This window comes from Adiantum capillus-veneris, chromosome 15 (genome assembly GCF_014529385.1).
Source record: "Adiantum capillus-veneris isolate H3 chromosome 15, ASM1452938v2, whole genome shotgun sequence".
NCBI classification, from domain to species: Eukaryota; Viridiplantae; Streptophyta; class Polypodiopsida; order Polypodiales; family Pteridaceae; genus Adiantum; species Adiantum capillus-veneris.
In genome coordinates this window covers 69,075,316-69,081,981 of record NC_140945.1, presented here as the reverse complement: position 1 = coordinate 69,081,981, position 6,666 = coordinate 69,075,316, and positions in this window count along the sequence as shown.

Here is a 6,666-nt window from a genome sequence, read left to right as displayed (position 1 = left end):
TAGCGGTTGCTAAGTCAGGAGCACTCGATTGCTCTCCTAGCAAGGATATTGACATAGGGGCTTTTGCTTTTAACTCTCTTCGTTGCTCCGCCTTGCGTAAGCTCTCGATTTTCTTTTCCCTTGTTGCAAGGATATACCGCTCAACCCCTTGCACTTCGGCAAGGCTTCTACCATCAGGTAATATAACCTCAGAGGGGAATAGTTTTGAAGAGTCAGGGGGTGCAGTAAATGGAGTATTCACGTGCACATTCTCTAAGGACATAGGGTCTACGTTGGTCATGAATGGAGAATCTACTTTCCCACCCCCCTTCATTTACATCATTAGCTCCATGTTCGGAGCGTGTGGCTCTACTAAAGGTTTCCTTCAAGCGGCTAAGCACGCTTAAACCGGCCCACGGGCCCATGGCATGCATGTCTTGGCTTGAGCTATCGGAATTAGGCACTGGGAGACCCTCCATGACGTCGTAGTCAGAGGAAGAGTCACTAGCCGCTATGTTTGGGTCTTGGTTTGTACTACCTTGGGTCCCCACTGAGGCCCGAAACCTAAGGTAGGTGGATATTGAGAACTCGTGTAAGTCGAAATTCTCTCTAGTTGCTCTGTCTCTAGCACATGACCAGAGCGCAGATGCATGTGCCTTTGGCACCCTTCAAGCGTTGGCAAATAACCTTGAAGGTTAACCGCTTACTTTTTTAGGCGTTCGTTTTCACTCGTTTTTTTATGTTTTTTAATGATTTTTAATGATCGGTTTTTTTATTAAAGTGTGTGATAGCTCAAAACAAGCGTATCACTGAGAGGGTCGCAGTGTGCTTTACAGCACAACGTTCGGTCACTTGAAGCTCCGTTGGTCCTCAAAAAGTCGATTTTTAGCTATGTGTGAAGCTAAAATACGTAATTTTAAAGGGCAGCTGAGGCCTGAGCCTGAGCATGAGCTTAGGCTTGGGTCTGAGCTTGGGTCTGGGAGATATTCTGGATCCCGGTCCTACCTTTATTTTATTTTTTTTAATTATTATTTTTTTGGGATAAGGGTGCCGCGGCCGCGCTATGCACGCGAGCACATGCACACTCTACCTACCTACTTATAACTAATACACCTACTGTTACACACTAACACACTTCATTAGCTCTAACAGATCTACTTCCTACTTACTGTACTTTACACAGAACTAACATTATGGATCTACAACCTTAATACTAACACCTTATCACAGAGAAAACAAAACCACGGTACCTTTCAAAACCTCATTAACAAAGAAATACACAGCAGAAAAACAAACTCCTTTTCTCAACACACACACCTTCCTTCTCTACCTTTTCTACAATTCAAAATGCACCACAAAGAAGCACAGAGTGCCATTCAAGCTTAGTGTATGGCATTTCCCCGGCAGCAGTGCCAAAAATATGCGCGTCTATCGTACGTGTCAATGCAAGGAACTTGCCGATACACTGTGTGCAAGCCACAAATGGCTCCAAGCACGCAACTAGCCTAAACTAGTAAGCTCAAAGATGATGATGGTGTGTCACTCACCGCTCTACGCTTGCTATCGTGGAGGATTCCTTGCCACGAAGAAGAGGGAGACGCTGCGCTCAACCGCTTCACCACCGCCGTGCCGTCGTCGCAATGCTCGCTCTCTCGCTCTCTCTCTCTCTCTCTCTCTCTCTCTCTCTCTCTCTCTCTCGCATACACACACACACACACAAGGAGGAGAAGAAGAAGAAGATGGAGATGGAGCAAGAGCACTCTTCAATTTAACAAATGAGAGATAATGAGTGAATTTTAGGTTTAGTTGACTTTTATATGAGCTCATCCCATTCACACTTGGGCGCCCATGCTTAGCCAACTAATCGCTTGAATGTTCCAGTTAAAGTGCACCTCTCATTGGCGATCACTCTTACCCTTTTCCTATTGGACCGACAAGCTCGGTGCCTGAGTCTACCAAATAAATAATACAGCGCCCGTTGTAGGTGATAGGAATGTGCGTGAGGGTTAACACATTCATGGACTTGCACCCACAGAGCCATCTCCCCACGTCATCTACACTATGCCTATGTCGAGGAAGGACACGAGAGAGAGAGAGAGAGAGAGAGAGAGAGAGAGAGAGAGAGAGAGAGAGAGACGTCCCTTATTAAGAGGCATGGCCTCCACGTGTCCTACCTCCCCCTTCTCAATCCTCTATCTCTAAATCTCCTCAGGCATCTTCTCGTGATCTCCACTAATGGGCCATTTTTTTAATTTTATTCAGTCGGTACCCCTACTCGCAAATGGATTATACATTACGGAGGGCCCCACTTAAATAATGAGATAAATGGTGCACATTGTACCTCCATTTTGAAACAAATTAAAATAAAAAGAAAGTAAAATAAAAAGATACATTAAAAATTAAAACAAAAGAATATTTTAATGCTTTTGTATTATAATAAAAGATAGATTTAATAAACATAGAAAAGTATTAACAATTTCGTGAAGTGATTTTTTTGAAAAATACTTAAATGAGAGGACCGTCTATCAAAACCTCACACAGTGTTTGGGAAAGTCTTTTTGCATAAGCGACAAGTTTCTTGCTTATACAAATGCAAACTCAAAATACTAGAAGAAATTTCCAAATTTGCTGATGTTTGAACTATTTTTTAGTATATTTTATTGGGGTTTTTTCTCCTTTACCACTCTTTGCAACAACTGGCTAATTTTGATTTTCAACTGATTCAGGGCTAAGCTTATGCATACCTTTTTCAAACACTAGTCTTCACATCACAAGATCAAACTCCTATGAATATATTGTTTAATCTTTTGATCTTTCAAGTCTTTTTCAAGCATCCAAGAAAAAGTAAATGCAGTTTTGGACAATAGTTTTCTATTCAAAAGTTTTAGTTTTATATTCACAAGGCCCACACTTACACTTGTCTTCCAAAGAAATTTGAACCTTTGGGTACTAAGACCTTTTAGCGGGCCAAAAAGAAAAGGAAGTCACATAGCTTTAAATTAAGCGATCAAGTTACAATGATGGAAAGATCCATTTATAAAATAGAAAGAAGATATAATCTTTACAAAACCTTCTTTTCAACCAAAGAGAAAGCCTATCCACCATAAGATAGCACTCCATCAACATTTGAAAATTTCCAACATCAGCTCCACTATACCCTTATGGCCTCCTGGAGGCCCAAAAGTGTTTTTCCGCCTATATTGTTAGTCCTTGTTATATTTTGTGTTGGTATCACATCACTTCATTATCCTCACTCTCTTGTCATGGTTATTTATGTCAATCTTCACACACACACACACACACACACACACACACACACACAAGGGGGGGAGGGGCGGGGGGCTTAGCTATATCTAACACGCGCATGAGAGATGGGATCAAAGGCTCCCATCACTTTGGGCCCCAACATTAGGCACGCACCATAGTTCTTGTCGCAAAAGTAAACGGGTATTTTTGAAAACTCGGGTACTCGAGTTTGCAAAAATACCCGAGTTTATTTTTTTTCGCCCCGATACTTTTGCACATCAAAACTTCATGGAAACGTGTACATTCCACATGTGACGTGCGCGGACGAGGTGGAATACGCCACATGGGTCTCACACCCCAAGTTGTGGGTTCAATCTCGGGGGGCGGGAGGGAAGGGGCGAAGTAAACTCGGGTACCTAATTTTTATTTTTTTTTGGAGTTTACATTGTCCACCAAAGCCCGAGATCTACGGTCCTCAATCATCCCACCATAGATCCCATCTCCTCCCATGTCCGTGTGAGATATAGGCGAGGGGGGGGGGAAGGGTTGACACCTTGAGCAGCTAGCAATCTCAATGATGCAAGCATTGGCAAGTTAAAAAGAAACGTAAATAAATGGATACCCACATTTAGGAGTCCAAGAAGTCCACACATCCTCTTATCCTCAAGAGATCTGTCACACATGTCATTGCATGTAGAATCTATTAGTAAGGTTTGTATGCCCTTTGCTCTTTTCCTCTATGGCATGTTTTAGAAGGCCTATACAAGAAAATATCTCATAAATGTTACAAAATTTGCAAATTTCTATTTATTAATTCTAGTTTGGCCTCTTTATGGCGAGTAAATTTGGACATTTAAGGGGAGACAAAGTGTGATGGTTGTTGAAGGACCGATGCATGTGGCAGATGGTTAAGATTGAGGGTGTGAGTCAGGGGCGGTTCAAAAATGTGTGAAAATCACACAAGTGTGCATCCTTCGTGGCATCGATTATTTTGTTAGAATGATTGGGCTCTCTTCCAGACCCATTGTACAATGAGCGGCTTCAACACCCCGGAACAAAGAGGTTCTAGCAGCTTTCGCAATACGAGATGCAGGCAAGCATTTGATGTCTAACTCACACAGTCCATAGCCGTTTGATCTTGCACAAGTGATTTGCTTCTAGCTTTTCCTCATTTTATGTGTTAACCTTTTTTGCGCAGTGTGAACTGCTTTGCTCTTGAAAGTGCTTGAGCATTGTGCTGCCTTCGTGCAATCTGAACGGAGCCTATGAGTAGCGTATGAGTGTCTAGAAGGAATTGTTGTCATAGTCTGTGTGAGGTTGTCCTTCCACCTAGTAGAATCACTAGAATGGTGTTGCCCATCATTCAGAACTTGTAGGCAAGCGTCCTTATACTGAATCAAGGTCCGAGCCTCCGAGCCACCGCACTAAAGAGCACGGGGTCTTAAATGAATTCCCGGTGTTGGGATCCACGGAGGAGAAGTCCGAGCACAAAAGCAGAGATGCGCATGGTCGTCCTATTTGGAAAAAGTAAACTCGGACAAATTTCATACACTAGGACGATGAGAAAGTAAACTCAGACAAGCATAAGTGAAAGTAAACACACATGCATTGCAATGAACTATGCGCACTTGCGTGGATAGCACACACGCCTTGGACTGTAGGGACCCAACTTTGAAACTTGAAAGCTGCATGTTCTTGAAGATCTGTGTGTGGCTCCACCACGCAGATCCCACCATGGGATTTAGTGTTGTTTGCATCCGAGGGGGAAGAGAGAGAGAGAGAGAGAGAGAGAGAGAGAGAGAGAGAGAGAGAGAGAGAGAGAGAGAGAGAGAGAGAGAGAGAGAGAGATGGTGCGCACAAGGAGCTTTGTCAATTAGATCGTTCATGTGGAGTGAACGTCTACGAGCGAACGGGACTATGCACACATGATGTCCGTTCAGGCTTGTGAAGGCGTTGACCTTGTCAACTTGCAACAATATCTCTTGCATAGGTCATTGCAGGCTGCTTAGAGAGGCTCTGCAACCTATGAGGTCCTCTCTTGCCAATTTGATTGGAGGCGTTTTGATTGAACGAATGTTGGGAGGGTCGATCGTTGGAGAACGAACTAGTCTTGCTTGGTGGGCCTTGCTATATAATATCTATAGAATATAATATGACATTTGCAAATTGAGATTTAGCATCTAGCACTAAAGGAGAACAAGACCATGACTAATTTGGCAACGACGGCACCTTGATCGACATCGAATGTATATTTTTGAAAACAACGTCCAAGTAAACCAAATCGAATGAAGTAATGTGCAAAATTCTAGAACAAGAAAATGGATAAAGCGTTAATCAACTGCAATCAGAAATGAAGTTCTTTACTGACCTGCAATGTTGTACTGGTGCTTTTCAATTGTCCAATATACAAACCGATATTTGAGTCAAGGTACAAAAAATCAATGTGAATAGTTAAACATTACATCTTGCAATGAAATGTCACAGACTGAAATTGCAAATTATACAGTGCGCATCATGCAAAAGTGCCATACAAGAGAGTTGGCACAGTGGTCTCTCCAAAAATGATAAGAAACGAAAGTCATGCCCTGCCCCGTAGCGTTTATGTGTTGCGCCAAGCAAACGCATAGATATGACAAATTGGATGCAAATAACGGACCTTGTAGTGTTGTTGACTTGGAGTTGCGCTCGTGCAATTGAAACATCAAGTGTTACGAATATATGTATTCCGTGCCATACACAAAACACACATTAAGACAAATACAAAAGATGTAGGATATTGATTAAGCTTAAAGAGAAGTAGATATAAATATATGTTTTATGTCAAAGATCCATTACTTAAAGAGTTATGGATTCTTTTCTACAAGTATCTTGCAAACTATACTTGTACTTAATTAAAATTTGATTAGAGGAAATTGGCTTGTCTGTTAACTAGCGCTCATAGTGGGCTTGTTCTGGTCTATTTTTTTACTGAGTACAGTCCAAAAGCCATGGTAATTTACTGCTGTTTTTTATGGTCAGGTTTGAGTGGGTGGAGTCATACTCTATCCTGAACAATAGAAGGCACTTTAAGGTGGATTGAGCCAATTGTTGTAAAAAACAAAAGGTGCAAAGGTAAGAGAACCACCAACCAATTCAGAGCAAAGAACAAGGTCTTAAAGGTCCTCGCAATCCTCCTCCTGGAAAGTCCCCAAATCCTCGCTCGTCGTCCTCCTTGCAGCTCTCGTTTGCATGGTTGCCCTCCTCCTTGCAGTCCGCCCCAATCCCCCTCCTTGCAGGCCCCGATTCTCCTTTTTCAGCACAAGGCAAACCTACATGTTGGGAGAGGCCCTACAAGCGTTGCAAGGATTGCTTTTTTGCGCGCGCACGACGGTCCTGCTAGCTCTGTTTTTTACTTTTTACTTGGTTACTTGTTCTTTTCGTTTCGCCTACACAGCTAATTCT